Raw genomic sequence first — 20,715 nt, forward strand, 5'->3', positions numbered from 1 at the left:
CTCACATTAAACATCTCCAATCCAAAATTAAATCTAGAATCGGCTTCCTATTTCGCAACAAAGCATCCTTCACTCATGCTGCCAAACATACCTCGTAAAACTGACCATCCTACCGATCCTCGACTTCGGCGATGTAATTTACAAAATAGCCTCCAACACTCTACTCAACAAATTGGACGCAGTCTATCACAGTGCCATCCATTTTGTCACCAAAGCCCCATATACTACCCACCACTGCGAACTGTACTCTCTCGTTGGCTGGCCCTCGCTTCATACTTGTCGACAAACCCACTGGCTACTCCTCTCCTTCCAGTTCTCTGCTGCCATTACTGGAACGAACTGCAAAAATCACTAAAGCTGGAGACCCTTACCTCCCTCACTAGCTTTAAGCACCAGCTGTCAGAGTAGCTCACAGATCACTGCAACTGTACATAGCTCATCTGCAAATAGCCCATCCAATCTACCTCATCCCCATACTGTATTTATTTATTTATCTTGCTCCTTTGCACACCAGTATCTCTACTTGCACATTCATCTTCTGCACATTCTACCTTTCCAGTGTTTAATTGCTATATTGTAATTACTTCGCCACCATGGCCAATTTATTGCCTTACCTCTCTTATCCTACCTCATTTGTACATGCTGTGTATAGATTTTTCTACTGTATTATTGATTGTATGTTTGTTTATTCCATGTGTAACTCTGTGTTGTTGTATGTGTCAAACTGCTTTGCTTTATCTTGGCCAGGTTGCAGTTGCAAATGAGAACTTGTTCTCAACTAGCCTACCTGGTTAAATAAAGGTGAAATAAAAATTTTATGAAAAAAATATAAAATACTTCTTTATATCCCAAAAAGTACATTTAGTTGGTGCCATCGATTTGACTAATCCACTCATTCAACATGCAGAGAAAGGAATCCAAAAATCTACACCTAAACTTTGTTTCAACAAGTCAAAATACATTTCTATGAATTGATCAGGTACCCGAAAATGTAAATGAACTAAACTATTCGTTACAGAAATAAGTATGTTCAATAGGAAAGCAATATTAGCAGGTGCGCGTTCTCTTCATCGCACACGCAAACAAGGATTTCCTAGCTGGGGTCATTGAACTAAAACTCATATTTATTCAAGTTACAAGCCTGAAACCTTGAACAAAGACTGCCCTACAAAGTTGCAAGCTTCCGTTACCTTCTTGCAATGTAAAGTGTAAAGCCTGTAATGGACATTGCTTTGTGAACAGTAACAGTTGCAACATTTCTAAATGCCGTGTTGCATTAATCAAGTGTGTTAACTTCTGAAACAGCTAAGTGGTGATTCAGTCCAGCCTCCCAGGGAGTGCAGTGGTTCCCCAGGACAGGCTAGAGCTAGCAGTGGGTAAGTGGAGCAGGCACCGGCACATCGGCTGCGCTCATAGACTTTTATCCTCTCTCAATCGGTAAACGACATGAAACATATTTGACAGAAGTACAGAAAAAAATGTAATTCTAGTACCTGTTTGTTATGTTCTAGCATGGAAATAGATCTGACGTTTGGGCATAGAGTGTAAAACTAATCGACAGTATGCCAGAGAGCTCGTGGAGAATACGGCTTCATATAGGGCTGTCCTAAAAGAGCTTCTGTCTCCCAAGAGATTTCTATTTGTAAGACGTATGTCCCTTCCATTCCCAATGGACGTGGACAAATCCATCGCCACCCCACAGAACGTGTAGGTGTGTGTGTGTGTGTGCGTATCTGTGCGTGTGTGTTTCTGTGTGTGTTTCTGTGTGTGAAAGAGAGAACGAGAACGAGAGAGGAGCAAGGGAGGGAGGGAAAAATCCTTTATTGTCTGTGCTTGCCTGGGTTCCCCCATCTTCCCACAGCAGTCAATACATCAGGAGAGAAATAGAATCCCCACACACACACACACACACCAACACACACACACACACACACACACACACACACACACACTCACACACACACAAACACACACAAAAACCAACACACACACTAACACACAAAAACAAATACATGGGGACAGGCTGGGCAAAATGACAGTGTCAGTGTATTGAGTTATGAGTGTTGAACGCTCCAGTGCTCCAAAAGGACATTAGTACAATATGATTCTATTTACATGCAGGGTTAAACAAGCACCAGCAAACACAGACTAAAGACACAGGCATTGATACACTCATATCAGCACACAGGCAGGCACACACACACACACACACACGCAGACACAGACACAGACACACACACACACACACACACACACACACACACACACACACACACACACACACACACACACACACACACACACACACACACACACACACACACACACACACACACACACACACTCCACTCCCTTGTTAAACCCTAACCAGAAACTGTGGATTGATGGCAGCATTCGCGCAAAACTGAAAGCACGTACCACCACATTTAATCTTGGCAAGGCAACTTGAAATATGGCCGAATACAAACAGTGTAGTTATTCCCTCCGTGTCAGTATAGAGACAAAGTGGAGCCGCAATTCAACGGCTCAAACACGAGACGTATGTGGCAGGGTCTACAGTCAACCACGGATCGCTGCCAGCACCCGCCCACCCGAATAGCATCACCACTCAGGACGGTTCTGACTTAGAATACATGGACAACTACAAATACCTAGGTGTCTGGCTAGACTGTAAACTTTCCTTCCAGACTATTATCAAACATCTCCAATCCAAAATCAAATCTAGAATCGGCTTCCTATTTCGCAACAAAGCCTCCTTTACTCACGCAGCCTAACTTACCATAGTAAAACTGACTATCCTACCGATCCTTGATTTATTTACAAAATAGCTTCCAATACTCTACTCAGCCAATTGTATGTAGTCTGTCACAGTGCCATCCATTTTGTTACCAAAGCACCTTATACCACCCACCACTGCGACTTGTATTCTCTAGTCGGCTGGCCCTAGCTACATATTCGTCGCCAGACCCACTGGCTCCAGGTCATCTATAAGTCTATGCTAGGTTAAGCTCCGCCTTATCTCAGCTCACTGGTCACGATAACAACACCCACCCGTAGCACGCGCTCCAGCAGGTATATCTCACTGGTCATCCCCAAAGCCAACACCTCCTTTGGCCGCATTTCCTTCCAGTTCTCTGCCGCCAGAGACTGGAACAAATTGCAAAAATCGCTGAAGCTGGAGACTTAGATTTCCCTCACTAACTTTAAACATCAGCTATCTGAGCAGCTAACCGATCACTGCAGCTATACATAGTCCATCTGTAAATAGCCCACCCAATCTACCTACCTCATCCCCATATTGTTTTTATTTACTTTGCTGCTTTTTTGCACACAAGTATCACTACTTACACACCATCATCTGCTCTGCTCATCATCATCTGGTCATCTATCACTCCAGTGTTAATCTGCTAAATTGTAATTACTTCGCTACTATGGCCTATTTATTGCCTTACCTCCTCACGTCATTTGCACACACACACACACACACTATATAGACTTTCTGTTTTTTCCATGTGTAACTCTGTGTTGTTGTTTCTGTTGCACTGCTTTGCTTTATCTTGGCCAGGTCGAAGTTGTAAATGAGAACTTGTTCTCAACAAGCTTCCCTGGTTAAATAAAGGTGAAATATATATATATATATTTTAAATTAAAAAATCAGTCAGGAAGTTAAAGCTTGGTCATTAATGGGTCTTCCAAATGGATGTTCACCCCAAGCATACTTCCAAAATTGCCCAGCCAATTATATATTTAAATGTACAGTACCAAAACTATGAAATAACCCATATGGAATCATGTAGCAACCAAAAAAGTGTTAAACAAATCCAAATATATTTTATATTTGAGATTCTTCAAAGTAGCCACCCTTCCCCTTGATGGATAGCTTTGCACACTCTTGGCATTCTATCAACCAGCTTCACCTGGAATGCTTTCCCAACAGTCTTGAAGGAGTTCCCACATATGCTGAGCACTTGTTGGCTTCTTTTGCTTCACTCTGCTGTCTAACTCAAATCAAATCAAATGTATTTATATAGCCCTTCTTACATCAGCTGATATATCAAAAGTGCTGTACAGAAACCCAGCCTAAAACCCCAAACAGCAAGCAATGCAGGTGTAGAAGCATGGTGGCTAGGAAAAACTCCCTAGAAAGGCCAAAACCTAGGAAGAAACCTAGAGCGGAACCAGGCTATGAGAGGTGGCCAGTCCTCTTCTGGCTATGCTGGGTGGAGATTATAACAGAACATGGTTCCCAAACCATCTCATTTGGAATGAGGTCGAGTGATTGTGGAGGCCAGGTCATCTGATGCAGCACTCCATCACTCTTCTTCTTGGTCAAATAGCCCTTACACAGCCTGGAGTTATGTTGGGACATTGCCCTGTTGACAAACAAATGATAGTCCCACTAAGCGCAAACCAGATGGGGTGGCATATCACTGCAGAATGCTGTGGTGGCCATGCTGGTTAAGTGTGCCTTGAATTCTAAATAAATGACAGGCAGTGTCACCAGCAAAGCACCCCCACACCGTCACACCTCCTCCATGCTTCACGGTGGGAACCACACATGCAGAGATCATCCGTTCATCTACTCTGCGTCTCACAAAGACACAGTGGTTCGAACAAAAAATCTCCCATTTGGACTCATCAGACCAAAGGACAGATTTACACCGTTCTAATGTCCATTGCCCATGTTTCTTGGCCCAAGCAAGTCTCTTCTTATTATTGGTGTCCTTTAGTAGTGGTTTCTTTGCAGCAAAATTGACCATGAAGGCCTGATTCACACATTCTCCTCTGAACAGCAGATGTTGAGATGTTTCTGTTACTTGAACTCTGTGAGGTGCAATCTGAAGTGCAGTTAATTGCAGATTTCTAAGGCAGTTAACTCAAATGAACTTATCCTCTGCAGCAGAGGTAACTCTGGGTCTTCCCTTTCCTCTGGTGGTCCTCAAGAGAGACAGTTTCATCATAGAGCTTGATGGTTTTTGCGATATTGCGTTCTTGACATTTTCCAGATTGACTGACCTTTATATCTTAAAGTAATGATGGACTGTCATTTCTGTTTGCTTATTTGAGCTGTTCTTGCCATAATATGGACTTGGTCTTTTACCAAATAGGTCTATCTTCTGTATACCACCCCTACCTTGTCACAACACACAACAGAAATTCCACAAATTAACTTTTAACAAGGAACACCTGTTAATTGGAATGCATTCCAGCTGACTAACTCATGAAGCTGGTTGAGAGAACTACAAAACTGTGCAAAGCTGTCATCAAGGCAAAGGGTGGCTACTTCGAAGAATCTCAAATATAAAATCATATTTTGATTTGTTTAACACTTTTTTTGGTTACAACATGTTTCCATATGTGTTATTTCATAGTTGTGATGTGTTCACTATTATTCTACAGTGTAGAAAATAGGAAAAATAAGGAAAAACCCTGGAATGAGTAGGTGTGTCCAAACTTTTGACTGGTACTGTATATACTAGGCCGTTTTCAGAGGACAGCCCAAAAAATGGCCAAAAACTCCAGTCATCCATGTCATAGACTGTTCTCTCTGCTACCGCACGGAAAGAAGTACCGGAGTGCCAAGTCTAGGACCAAAAGACTCCTTAACAGCTTCTACCCCCATGCCTTAGCTGGATCGCCATGCTCCCCTTCCTCAGCCGGCTCGTCAGGCTTTCGTGCCTACTAGGCTCCTTTGATCACTAGGCTCCTTTGCCTCAACCGATCTGTCAGGTCCCCGCACCACAGCTGACTAGACAGGTTTCCGTGCCTCAGCTGCCGTGACAGGTTCTTGCGCTTCTGCAGGGGTGACAGGTCCGCTCTTGATCCCCAGGTTCGTCCCCTTTGATGGCGTCCAGCGTCTGGAGCCGCAGGTAAGGGAGGGGGTACTACGTATTCTCCCTCTCCGGCCTCTAGGTCATCAGGCTGCTGAATATCCCGCACACCTGTCACCATCGTCTCGCGCACCTGCGCCTCATGACACTCACCTGGACTCCATCACCTCCTTGATTATCTTCACTATATCTGTCAATCCCCTTGGTTCTTTCCTCAGGTGTTATTGACTCTGTTTTCATGTCGGTGCGTTGTTTGTGTTTCGTGTTTATTGTTTTGTTTACTTATTAAAACACTCACTCGCTGTACTTGCTTCCCGACTCTCAGTGAACTCGTTACAGTTCTAAAACCTTTGACCTGTGTACATATATTTATTTTTTGTTGTTTTCTAAATCTTATTGCTTTTCTACGATTTCTTGGTAAGGTCATTGAAAGATTAGTGGAATCTGTGTGGGTAGCTGGACAGGTAGGATGACTGACAGTGAAGGTGAACAGGTGGTCACGTGTCAGGTGACAGAGGAATGGATGAGACTGAGGCAGGAATTCCTTTAACCATAAAGTGGTATATTTACTGAGTAGTCTGTGCTGCATCACAAAGGAAACAAATAACATGTATCCAATCAAATTCATAATCAAAGATCAAATCATATCATTCATTATTAACATAATTTAGGGAATTCAACAGTCCAGTTCATTAACTTCTTGGATATAGGGGGCGCTCTTTTAATTTATGGATTAAAAAAACGTACCCGTTTTAAGCGCAATATTTTGTCACGAAAAGATGCTCGACTATGCATATAATTGGCAGCTTTGGAAAGAAAACACTCTAAGGTTTCCAAAACTGCAAAGATATTATCTGTGAGTGCCACAGAACTCATGCTACAGGCGAAACCAAGATGAAACTTCAACCAGGAAATGGGCAGAATTTTTAAAGCTCTGTTTCCCATTGTCTCCTTATATGGCTGTGAATGCGCCGGGAATGAGCCTGCCCTTTCTGTCATTTCTCCAAGGTGTCTGCAGCATTGTGCGTATTTGTAGGCATATCATTGGAAGATTGGCCATAAGAGACTACATTTACCAGAGGTCCGCCCGGTGTCCTTTGTCTAAATTGGTGCGTAATCTACAAGCTGCACGCAGTCATCCAGTGATTGAGAGGAGAGAGGAGGCTTTCAACGAACTATATATCATGAAGAGCTATGTGAAAAACACCTTGAGGATTGATTCTAAACAACATTTACCATGTTTCAGTCGATATTATGGAGTTAATTTGGAAAAAAGTTCGGCGTTTTGAAGACTGAATTTTCTTTTTTTTTTGGTAGCCAAACGTGACGCACCAAACGGAGCAATTTCTCCTAAACAAATAATATTTCAGGAAAAACTGAGCATTGCTATCTAACTGAGAGTCTCCTCATTGAAAACATCTGAAGTTCTTCAAAAGTAATGATTTTATTTGAATGATTTTCTGGTTTTTGTGAAAATGTTGCCTGCTGATGCTAACGCTAAATGCTACGCTAGCCACGCTAGCTGTTACACAAATGCTTATTTTGCAATGGTTGAGAAGCATATTTTGAAAATCTGAGATGACAGTGTTGTTAACAAAAGGCTAAGCTTGAGAGCTAGCATATTAATTTCATTTAATTTGCGATTTTCATGAATAGTTAACGTTGCGTTATGCTAATGAGCTGCGGGGATAATTACACTCCTGGATACAGTTTTTTTTCGTAGCTAAACGTGACGCACCAAACGGAGCGATTTCTCCTAAACAAATAATCTTTCAGGAAAAACTGAGCATTTGCTATCTAACTGAGAGTCTCCTCATTGAAAACATCTGAAGTTCTTCAAAGGTAATGATTTTCTTTGAATGATTTTCTGGTTTTTGTGAAAATGTTGCCTGCTAATGCTAATGCTAAATGCTACGCTAGCTGCGCTAGCTGTTACACAAATGCTTGTTTTGCTATGGTTGAGAAGCATATTTTGAAAATCTGAGATGACAGTGTTGTTAACAAAAGGCTAAGCTTGAGAGCTAGCATATTAATTTCATTTCATTTGCGATTTTCATGTATAGTTAATGTTGCGTTATGGTAATGAGCTTGAGGCTGTATTCACGATCCCGGATCCGGGATGGCTCGACGCAAGAAGTTAAGAAGTCAATAGTAATCATCCGCGAGTCATTTAGGCTCGTAACTATTTATCATAAATCATGAAAGAATACAAACAGTGAATACAATACAATCTATAATCCCCATTATCAAAGTCAATCAGTTAGCAAACAAAGACGTTTCTCATTTCACTCTTTCAATTGTCTTCATGTGTCCATATAATTCATTTCAATACACATGAACCATATCGATTGCATAATTGGCCTATGAGGAGCCGTAGGGCCGTGATCATTGACAATTCACATTACACAATATGTTTGAAGCTGCGCTCCAAGCTGCGCTCCGCGGTAATAACTATTAACAATAACTGATGGCCCATCTCCGGATCGCAACAGATAGTTCAGAAAGGTAACAGAGTCGGTGGACTTACGTGGATTCATGGACGCACAGAACTTCTGGATCAGATTGAGTTAAGGAAGAGAAAGCAGCGAGATCAGGCGATGGCAATTTCCTCCTTTTATGGAGTTGAGATCTGTCGGACATTTCCACCTGACCTAATTAAACGCCCCTGGCCCAGCTGAGTAAATGGCAATGAATTAAAGGATTATTCCACCAACTCCATGGGCCTTTTCTACAGCCACCCTGGAAATTTGTTAAATTCCACACTCCTCAAAAAAGGCTCATTGCTCCCCGTCCTCTGTCATCTCAGGGAGAGGAATTAGTCGGGCAACTGGCCGGATATATGTCCGGTTCTTCACCTGGATCTCCACTGATCTAACACGACCATCGGTCCAGGCATGGTCTTAGTTATACGGCCCACCGGCCAGGAGGCTCGAGGCAGCTGAGGGTCCACCATCTATACTACTTTCTCTCCGCCATTTCCCTCTGTGCTGTAGACTTGGTAGGTAAATCCCGAATGAATCGGGCTCAAAAATGGTCAGCTAAGATTTGGCTGTGTCGCCACCGGCGTCTGCCTACGAGGTTGGTATCAGCATACATGGCTTGAGGAAGTGACGCATCTCGGCGTCCCATCAAGAGCATATTCGGTGTAACCGGATCGGGGTCAGCGATGTCTGCAGAGAGATACCCCAAGGGTTTGGAGTTCCGAATCCCTTCCACCTCTATCAGGACGGTCCTCAAGACAGTTTCAGTGACGGTTTGGTCCCCGGGTACGACTCGTAAGGCCGTCTTTACAGATTTGATCTCTCGCTCCCATGTTCCTCCAAAATGAGGAGCTCCTGGAGGGTTAAATTTGAATGAGATTTGTTGGTCCATCAGCTGATCTTGGAGGCTGGGTTCCATGGCTTGGAAGGCTTCCTCCAACCTGGCTTCTCCTGCCTTGAAGTTCGTACCTCTGTCAGCCAGGATCTCGTAGGGTTTCCCCCATCGGGAGATAAACCGCCGTAGGGCCATGAGGAAGGCTTCAGTATCCAAACTCTCCAGTAGGTCCAGGTGGACACGTCTGGTTGTCAAACACTTGAATAGAATGCCCCAGTGCTTTTCCACACGACGACCTAACTTGATCATCAAGGGGCCAAAGCAATCTACTCCTGTTGACCAGAAGGGTGGTTTAAGGAGGCGCAAGCAAGGGGGCAAATCTGCCATTTTGGCCACCGTAGCTCTGGCCGCCATCTCTGACATTCTACGCAGGCGTATTGGTGCTTACGAATGGCTCCTCGTCCTCCAATTATCCAGTACTTCTGCCTCATCTCCCCATAGACCCTCTCTGGCCCTGGGTGGAGAAGCCTCTCATCATAACTATTGATGAGGAGCCTGGTAAGAGGGTGTCTGGAGTCAAGGATAATTGGGTGGATAGCATCTGGGTCCAAAACCTTTGCTTGGTGCAGCCTCCCTCCGACTCTGATCACTCCAAGGATTGGATCATATTCTGGGGCAAGAGAGAGAAGACGGCTGTCCTTAGCCACTTCCCTACCGGCTTTCAGAGCTTTTAACTCCTCAGGGAAGCTAACTGCTTGTGCTTGCTGGAGGAGTAGTGTCTCTGCCGCGAGGGAGGTGGGTATAGAAGCCACCCCATCTGAGGTCTGGTTTGTGGTGGCGATCAGATCCGGCAGTGCTTGAGATTGTGTTAGGTCAGGGAGAGCCGTTGTTGGTTCCATAGAGATGCTGTAGCATTGGGCAGATTTCCTTAACTCATGAGCTTCAGTTGGTTGCGGAGGGGCCGCACGCCTGGGGGCTGTCGGCCACTCGTTCTCTGGTTGGGACAAGAATGGGGGTCCCAAGCTCCAGCAATGGGGTTTAGCCAATTCCTTAAGGGTTTTACCAACGAGTAACGTTATCAGCAGGATTGTTTATGCTATCAACATACCTCCAGTCCTGGACTTCTGTTAGGTCTTGGATTTCCGCGATGCGAGTTGCGACGAACACCTTATACCTGCAGGACTCCGACTTGAGCCAGGTCAATACAGTGGTCGAATCACTCCAGTAGATGACCCTTTGGATTGACAAGGTGAGCTCGGCTCGCAAGGTAGAGGCCAACTGGGCTCCGGAAAGGGCAGTGAGTTCCAGCCTAGGCATTGACAACTGCTTCTTGGGTGTGACCCTGGACCTGGCCATGACAAAGTAGACATGGGTGTGGCCTGCCTTATCCTCCACTCTAAGATAGGAAACCGCCCCATAAGCTCGCTCCGAAGCATCACAGAACACATGCAGTTCCAGGCATGATCCCAGTTGGTCAGCACAGGATGGTACATAACATCTTGGCATTTGGACATCAGAGAGCTCCGTTAACTCAGTTTCCCAACAGATCCATCGTTCCACTAGGTCAGCCGGGTGGATTGGTTCATCCCAGTCCCTCTTGGTCTGCCACAGGTCCAGGACTAAGACTTTGGCCCATGTTGTGTATGGCAGGATATACCCAAGGGAATCGTATTGACTGGCCAGGGTCCGATAAAAGGTGCACACAGTGGGGGTTTCAGTACTCGGGGATGAGCGGTGATTATACCCCAGGGTATCCGGTATGCAGCTCCACCTCAGTCCCAGAGTGGGCTCTTCTGGGTTAGCACCAGACTGCGTTAGCCATAGTTCACTGCTACTGGACGTAGCTTGTGGCGGGAGGAGCTGGATAACCTCCGCTCTGTTACTAGCCCACTGTCGGACCTCAAATCCCCCTTTGGACAGGAGATTCCGTACTTTATCAAGGAGTGCTTTCGCTTCAGCCGTGGATGGGATGCTTCGGAGCGAGCTTATGGGGCGGTTTCCTATCTTAGAGTGGAGGATAAGGCAGGCCACACCCATGTCTCCTTTGTCATGGCCAGGTCCAGGGTCGCACCCAAGAAGCAGATATCAACGTAAGGTTTCAAAATGTGATCACAGTCATTCCTTTATGTCATGTGATTACCTCGCTCAGTGAGGGATTTTTCTGTGTTCTAATTTCACTAATGTTGATCAGAGAGAGTGATGAGGAGAGGAGGAGGGGGAACTGACCCAAGATCAGCATCTTTGGACATCTTCACTCTACTCCTGTTACAGTGTCTCTGGAGGCCTGGCTCTGTGAAGCCCTAGTTAACCTGGCAGAGCTTAGGAACTACAATGGTAGAGAAAGCAGAGCGGTTGAAGTGATCTCACACACACACACACACACACACAGACACAGACACACAATCCACCACCTAAAGAGCAGTGGCCTTGGCAAATAGTTTGAATTCATCATCATGAGGCATTCTAGTCTCTAACAGCAAACAGGGGATTGAGGCTTAATCATCAAGACTGCATGGTGTAGTGTGATTCAAAACAGGCCTTAATCCACTTATTAATAGACAGTGCAAGGGGAAAACTTCCTAGGTTCCTGAAATGTGTCAGATGGCAACAGTGGAGACAGGACAGACGGGGAGAGATCCCGTCAAGCTAAACCGAAAGCGATGAAATCCACACATTTGTCAGCTAGACGTTGGACAGACTTATTGATAGATGTTGTCAGGAAAAAATGACCTGCAAAACTGTCAGTTTATGAAAATGTATTGGATAGTGGCTCAGAAGTAAGGAAGGACTAGAAAATAATGAAATGTCTTTCACAACTGGATAAAGTTATGAAATATGGACATCATTTCTCAGAGAGAGACATGAATGTATAAACAGCTGTTCCGATATTCTCCCATATCTATTCTCAAGGACTTTTGGACCATTGAAAAGCAATGAAATGCAGAGCACATTCCTTTTTTTCCCATCTTATGCACAAATTGATTAACTTCAAGTGTTCCTATATCCTTTCATAATTTTACACAGTTTGTTTTCCTGCCCAAATCAACCAAACCACTGCTAGATCCAATGCAACAATCTGAGTGGAGAATGGAAGTGGAGAAAACGATGCTTCCTCCCTTGCATATATTTGTAAATCAGGATTAAGGACAAATGGTATAGCAGGTTGATTGAATCGACCGCCCTTCCGTCTTTCTTGCCGCTCTAAACCCCATGGCGGCATCAGGAGGAGGGAGATAAAAGGATTTAGCTCTTCCACAGAGTCACAGCGAGTCTTCTTATCCCTCCGCACCACCACATAGATTGTTTTCAACTAGCCCGACAACGCCAGACAATGCCACGCTCTCCAGTCACAAGTGATAGATTTTTTAATCCACACTTTGATATCTCCCGATACCACTTTGATACACAAACAGGGTATCATGGGGTGCTGCGGTGTTGGTGCTGTTAGGGTGATGTGCTGTTCTCACACACGTTTAAATTCCTATCTAGAGGTATGACAAGTCGAGGAAAGGAGCCAGTGGTTTTTGTTTCAGTGAATAGATGTCAAATACCATAGCTCCATAAGAACAGATGCTGCTGATGATTGATATACATGTAATACCCTTGGTAAAACCAAGTATTGAGTTCATTTGTTATAATTAATTGGTAATGTACAAGTGAATAGGTTGGTTTACTTTTAAGTTTAAGTTTTGACCAATAAGGTCGCTTGCTAAGCTGTGGCCAATGGGAGTTGACCTGGTTAACTGGAGGCCTGGGAAAAAAGAGAGAGAGACGTTGAGAAAAGGATGGACATTACATTATGAAAAATTATAAAAGATGACGATAAAAATAGAACAAAACCCATACCTATCGAGTTTTGAAGGGAAATACCTATTTTATTTCACAAGAGAGTTATTATCACTTTGTTGAGAAAGACTTAGTAAAGACTGAAGCTACCGTCTCATCGTGGAGGTATTTGACAGCCTTGAGGTTAGCCTAGCATCGCGTGACACCGAGAGAGAACAGCTTGGGGAAGATTAACGAGTTCATGTTTCAATCTGATATCTGTTACTGCTAAGGAGTACTGTCTGCATTGATAGCTGTGCTTGCTGTGGATCTTGTGAGGAAACCTGCACAGAGCTGCCATACTTCGCTGAGGGAATACCTATGAGTAGTGAGTAACCACAACGGTGGGGTGCTTCGGGACTTTATGTGTGTCGTCATTTTTTGGGGATCTCCAACGCGCGCCAACGGGTTAAGCAAGCTTGAAATAATTTGGACATGTGTTGTGCACGACTCATTAGGGTTTATTTTTTTTTATTTTTTTGATGTGGTGCATTGAAAATGTAATAATAAACATCTTGAACCTTACGTATTTTGCCTTGGTGGAGTCGTTTCTGTTTCAATTTCACTTAATGCATGGGAGAGGAATATACAATAACAAAAATCTATAATCATTCCATCTGAAGTTAATACCCTATTTGTCATCACCCTAGAGAGTTTACAATAGGGATTCTTATTGGAGATGTTCTTCTCTCCTAACATCCCATGTTGTTGTGATATTCTACGTAAGGTAATATCGTGAGAGTCAAATTCGAGCCTGGTGAGAGGGTTACATACAGTACATGTATACTGTAGTAAGGACTCCCTTCTATTTCTCCACCACACTAATCCATGGAGAAACCTCAGAAGGTGTTGACTGCAGAAACAGTGCCTCCAAACAACTATCTTAGCCAATTTTGTGCTAACAACCTGATGGCTAAGTAAAACCTGTGTCTGCTGAGAGAGACTGTGTGTGGGGAAGCAGGTGCAGTCATCTGGTTTTACTTGAAACCACCATGCATGCCTCAACATTCTCCTGGAGAGAACAGTTCCTCAATGGACCTCCACAGCATGTGAGATGGGTGTTGATGTGTGTACGTACTGGTTCTGTGAGATGGGTGTTGGGGCCTTAAACCTGCATTCAGACACCATGCATGGTGAGTCAGATGGGATAATGCAACTCATCTTTCCCACAAGGACTTTATCACACACTGGGAAAGGAAGTAATTTGTGTTGAGTGATAATGTTAAAACGCCACTTTCAAAAATGTAATTTATTTTTAGAGGGACTTAAAAGGATGCACCAGATGGAATAACATTACAGGGAATATATAAATAGTCATATTCTCTGTAAGTAATGAAAATCAACCTTTTAAAGAATCTGTTCTCTACCCTCTGGGTCCATGTTGAAGTTGCATCATGAGTAACCACTTTCGGCACAATCCTGTCTTTCATGTCTCTACGATATACATTATACCCTGTATATACAAAAGTATGTGGACTCCCCTTCAAATTAGTGGATTTGGCTATTTCAGCCACACCTGTTGCTGACAGGGGTATAAAATCAAGCACACAGCCATGTAATCTCCATAGTCAAATATTGGCAGTAGAATAGTCTTATTGAAGAGCTCAGTGACTTTCAACGTGGCATGGTCATAGGATGCTACATTTCCAACAAGTCAATTTGTAAATTTCTGCCCTGCTAGAGCTGCCCCGGTCAACTGTAAGTGCTGTTATTGTGAAGTGGAAAGGTTTAGGAGCAACAACGGCTCAGAGCAAAGTGGTAGGCCACACAAGCTCACAGAACGGGACCGCCAATCTGAAGCGCGTAGCCCTTAAAAATCCTCAGTTGCAACACTCACTACAGATTTCTGAACTGCATCTGACAGCCCAACGCCAGCACAAGAACTGTTCATCGGGGGCTTCATGGGTTTCCATGGCAGAGCAGCCGCACACAAGCCTGAGATCACCATGCGCAATGCCAAGCGTCGGCTGGAGTAAAGCTCTGGAGCAGTGGGAACGTGTTCTCTGGAGTGATGAATCACAGTTTACCATCTGGCAGTCCGACGGACAAATCTGGGTTTGGCGGATGTCAGGAGAATGCTACCTGCCCCAATGCATAATGCCAACTGTAAAGTTTGGTGGAGGAGGAATAATGGTCTGGGGCTGTTTTTCATGGTTCGGGCTAGGCCCCTTAGTTTCGGTGAAGAGAAATCTTAACTCTACAGCATACAAACAATCCAATATGGTGTAGCTGTGCAGACGTGGTTTGTCGTCCTCTCGTTTACTTTTTGTATTTTTCATCTTTTTTTGTATATATTTCAATTTATTTTCAATCTCTTTCCATTTTTAAATCAAATTTACCTTCCGGTAACCTGCCTCACCCAATGTGACACGGATCCGCTATTTTGTTTAGACCTTATAGCCAGAACCTCCATCAGTAGCTAGCTAGCTAATTAGCTACTTAGTCATTGTTAGCGGCTCTTACCTTCTGCACAGACACCAGACACTTTTTTTTTTTTGCCTGGATAATACTTGCCAGCCTGCCTGTATTGGACTGTTTTCCCCACTACAACGCCGGATTCCTGCCGTAAACCCTGGACCATTACTCCTGATCATCACAGCTAGCTAGCTGCCACCGAGTGACCGAGCCCCAAAGCTAGCCCCACCCCCCGGCCTACTCGGCCGATGCCTCCAGGAATCTACCCTCAACACGGCTAGAATCCACTAGTCCACCGGATCCTTGCCGTAACCACTGTACCTTTGCATCGGATCATCGCTGCTAGCTAGCTACTACTGAGTGGCTAACGCCCTTGCCCCGAAGCTAGCGGCATCTCCCAGCTAGCAAACGAAATTACTACAATAGTAGGAGCAGACGCTTCTACTTACCCCGGCCTGCTAACTTTAAACGCTGTGTCTCCCACGTGCTACCGACTGCCCCGCAGCTTCCCCTTGCTGTACACTGAACCCTATGATCACTTGGCTACATAGCTGATGCCTGCTGGACTGTTCATTAAACACGGTACACCATTTTGTTTATCTGTCGGCCCTCTCTGCCGACCCTCTCTGTTCATTCATCACCATTTTACCTGTTGTTGTTGTCTTAGCTGATTAGCTGTTGTCTTAGCTAGCTCTCCCAATCAACACCTGTGATTGCTTTATGCCTTGATTTATTATTTTTTTAATCCATTATTTTACCAGGTAAGTTGACTGAGAACACATTCTCATTTACAGCAACGACCTGGGGAATAGTTACAGGGGAGAATGAGCCAATCGTAAACCTGGATTATTAGGTGACTGTGATGGTTTGAGGGCCAGATTGGGAATTTAGCCAGGACACTGGGGTTAACACCCCTACTCTTATGATAAGTGCCATGGGATCTTTAATGACCTCAGAGAGTCAGGACACCCGTTTAACGTCCCATCTGAAAGATGGCACCCTACACAGGGCAGTGGGATATTGTTTTTAGATCAGAGGAAAGAGTGCCTCCTACTGGCCCTCCAACACCACTTCCAGCAGCATCTTGTCTCCCATCCAGGGACTGACCAGGACCAACCCTGCTTAGCTTCAGAAGCAAGCCAGCAGTGATATGCTGCTGGTTTTATGTCTCTCTCAAATGTCAATATGCCTTGTACACTGTTGTTTGGGATAGTTATCATTGCTTTAGTTTACTGCGGAGCCCCTAGTCCTACTCAACATGCCTTAGATACCTCCTTTGTCCCACCTCCCACACATGCGGTGACCTGCACTAGCATCGAATAGTCCCTGCGATATTGAACTTTTCAGGGAAGTCAGGAACGAATATAAGCAGTCAGTCAGGAAAGCAAAGGCTAGCTTTTTCAAACAGAAATGTTCATCCTGTAGCTCTAACTCCAAAAAGTTTTGGGACACTGTAAAGTCCATGGAGAATAAGAGCACCTCCTCCCAGCTGCCCACTGCACTGAGGCTAGGTAACACAGTCACCACCAATAAATCCACGATAATCGAGAATTTCAATAAGCATTTCTCTACGGCTGGCCATGCTTTCCACTTGGCTACCCCTACCCCGATCAAAAGCTCAGCACCCCCTGCAGCTACTTGCCCAAGCCTCCCCAGCTTATCCTTCATCCAAATCCAGATAGCAGATGTTCTGAAAGAGCTGCAAAACCTGGACCCGTACAAATCACCTGGGCTAGAAAATCTGGACCCTCTCTTTCTAAAATTATCCACCACCATTATTGCAACCCCTATTATCAGTCTATTCTCTTTCGTATCACCTGAGATCCCTAAAGATTGGAAAGGGGGTGACACTCTAGACCCAAACTGTTATAGACCTATATCCATCATGCCCTGCCTTTCTAAAGTCTTTGAAAGCCAAGTTAATAAACAGATCACTGACCATTTCGAATCCCACCGTACCTTCTCCACTGTGCAATCCGGTTTCCGAGCTGGTCAAGGGTGAACCTTAGCCACGTTCAAGGTACTAAACGATATCATAACCGCCATCGATAAAAAAAACTATACTGTGCAGCCGATTTCATCGACCAGGCCAAGGCTTTCAACTCTGTCAATCACCGTATTCATATCAGCTGACACAACAGCCTTGGTTTCTCAAATGACTGCCTCGCCTGGTTCATCAACTACTTCTCAGATAGAGTTCAGTGTGTCAAATCGGAGGGCCTGTTGTCCAGACCTCTGGCAGTCTCTATGGGGGTACCAAAGGGTTCAATTCTCGGGCCGACTCTTTTCTCTGTATATATCAACGATGTCGCTCTTGCTGCTGGTGATTCCCTGATCCACCTCTATGCAGACGACACCATTCTGTATACATCTGGCCCTTCTTTGGACACTGTGTTAACTAACCTCCAAACGAGCTTCAATGCCATACAACACTCCTTCCGTGGCCTCCAACTGCTCTTAAACACTAGTCAAACCAAATGCATGCTTTTCAACCGTTCGCTGCCCGCACCCGCCCGCCCGACTAGCATCACTACTCTGGACGGTTCTGACTTAGAATATGTGGACAACTTCAAATACCTAGGTGTCTGGCTAGACTGTAAACTCTCCTTCCAGACTCATATTAAACATCTCCAATCCAAAATTAAATCTAGAATCGGCTTCCTGTTTCGCTACAAAGCCTCCTTCACTCACGCCGTCAAACATACCCTCGTAAAACTGACTACCCTATCGATCCTCGACTTCGGCGATGTCATTTACAAAATAGCTTCCAATACTCTACTCATAAAACTGGATGCAGTCTATCACAGTGCCATCCGTTTTGTCACCAAAACCCCTTATACCACCCACCACTGCGACCTGTATGCTCTAGTCGGCTGGCCCTAGCTACATATTCATCGCCAGACCCACTGGCTTCAGGTTATCTATACGTCTATGCTAGGTATATATCCGCCTTATCTCAGCGTAACGGTCACGATAACAACACCCACCTGTAGCACGCGCTCCAGCAGGTATATCTCACTGGTCATCCCCAAAACACCTCTTTGGCCGCCTTTCCTTCCAGTTCTCTGCTGCCAATGACTGGAACGAATTGCAAAAATCGCTGAAGCTGGAGACTTAGATTTCCCTCACTAACTTTAAACATCAGCTATCTGAGAAGCTAATCGATCGCTGCAGCTGTACATAGCCCATCTGTAAATAGCACACCCAATCTACCTACTTCATACCCATAAACAGCTGGAGGCAGGGCTTTCTCCTATAGACGGGGCTCCACCTACACCACCCATTTCAGGAGGCCAAATCATCGGTCTCAACCTCACACCCATGTGAGGAAGAGACGCTTCTATTCAAACTCAGTGGAGGTCAATGACACTGACTCCAGTCTCACTAGCCACTTTAAACTTTAAGTCTTTACTGAAGACTCATCTCTTCAGTGGGCTGTATCTCTTCAGTGGGTACATATGATTGATGCTACAGGAAGTGTAGTCTGGCCCAGGAGCGAGGGAAGGTGAACGAGAGGAAAGGCTCTGGAGCAACAGCCACCACTAACAACCGTCCTTGCTGTCTCTGCCTGGCTTTAAACAATGGTTCCCCTCATTTCCACTGGGATTCTCTGCCTCTAACCCTATTACAGGGGCTGAGTCACTGGCTTACTGGGGCTCATATATCCTTATGTCATGCCGTCCCTGGAACTTGCTCGTTATTACTGGGGAACTAGAAGCACAAGCATTTCGCTACACTCGCATTAACATCTCACCTGAGTGGGTTGATTCACTGATCTCTTGTGGGTCATCCTGTCTGGCCCAGGAGCGGGAAGGTGAACGGAAAGGCGAACCCCCCTTGGGTTGTGCCATGGCGGTTCCCCTCTTTCCAGATCTTTGCCTCTAACCCTATTACAGGGGCTGGCTGGCTTACTGGGGCTCTCTCATGGCCCTGTCTCAGGATGGTAAGTTGGTGGTTGAAGATATCCCTCTCAGGATGGTAAGTGGTGTGGGGGCTGTGCTTTGGCAAAGTGGGTGGGGTTATATCCTTCCTGTTTGGCCCTGTCCGAGGGTGTCCTCGGATGGGTCCACAGTGTCTCCTGACCCCTCCTGTCTCAGCCTCCAGTATTTATGCTGCAGTAGTTTATGTGTTGGGGGGCTAGGGTCAGTTTGTTATATCTGGAGTACTTCTTCTGTCCTATTCGGTGTCCTGTGTGAATCTAAGTGTGCGTTCTCTAATTCTCTCCTTCTCTCTTTCTTTCTCTCTCTCTGAGGACCTGAGCCCCAGGACCATGCCCCAGGATTACCTGACATGATGACTCCTTGCTGTCCCCAGTCCACCTGGCCGTGCTGCTGCTCCAGTTTCAACTGTTCTGCCTTCTTTCTATTCGAACATGCTGGTCATTTATGAACATTTGAACATCTTGGCCATGTTCTGTTATAATCTCCACCCGGCACAGCCAGAAGAGGACTGGCCACCCCACATATGCTCTCTCTAATTCTCTCTTTCTTTCTCTCTCTCGGAGGACCTGAGCCCTAGGACCATGCCCCAGGACTACCTGACATGATGACTCCTTGCTGTCCCCAGTCCACCTGACCGTGCTGCTGCTCCAGTTTCAACTGTTCTGCCTTATTATTATACGACCATGCTGGTCATTTATGAACATTTGAACATCTTGGCCATGTTCTGTTATAATCTCCACCCGGCACAGCCAGAAGAGGACTGGCCACCCCATATAGCCTGGTTCCTCTCTAGGTTTCTTCCTAGGTTTTGGCCTTTCTAGGTAGTTTTTCCTAGCCACCGTGCTTCTACACCTGCATTGCTTGCTGTTTGGGGTTTTAGGCTGGGTTTCTGTACAGCACTTTGAGATATCAGCTGATGTACGAAGGGCTATATAAATAAATTTGATTTGATATTGTTTTTATTTACTTTTTTGCTCTTTTGCACACCAGTATTTCTCCTTGCACATCATCATCTCCTCATCTATCACTCCAGTGTTAATTTGCTAAATTGTAATTACTTCGCTACTATGGCCTATTTAGTGCCTTACCTCCTCACGCCATTTGCACACACTGTATATAGACTTTCTTTTTTTTCTATTGTGTTATTGACTGTACGCTTGTTTATTCCATGTTGTACTCTGTGTTGTTGTTTCTGTCGCACTGCTTTGCTTTATCTTGGCCAGGTCACAGTTGTAAATGAGAACTTGTTCTCAACTAGTTTACCTTGTTAAATAAAGGTGAAAAAAAATAAAAAATAATTATAATATTGACAATTCTGTGCTTCCAACTTTGTGGCAACAGTTTTGGGAAGCCTATTTCCTGTTTCAGCATGACAATGCCCCTGTGCA

At 44.9% G+C, this 20,715-nt stretch overlaps 1 protein-coding gene across 1 annotated transcript in view; it reads right to left on the bottom strand.

The window, feature by feature from the left end:
* LOC112229230 (gamma-aminobutyric acid type B receptor subunit 2-like) overlaps nt 1-20,715 on the bottom strand; it is a 363,149-nt gene that overhangs the window by 161,940 nt on the left and 180,494 nt on the right. The gene's annotated exons all lie outside the window — the stretch shown is intronic.

Source organism: Oncorhynchus tshawytscha, linkage group LG31 (assembly GCF_018296145.1).
Source record: "Oncorhynchus tshawytscha isolate Ot180627B linkage group LG31, Otsh_v2.0, whole genome shotgun sequence".
In the NCBI taxonomy this organism is placed as follows: domain Eukaryota; kingdom Metazoa; phylum Chordata; class Actinopteri; order Salmoniformes; family Salmonidae; genus Oncorhynchus; species Oncorhynchus tshawytscha.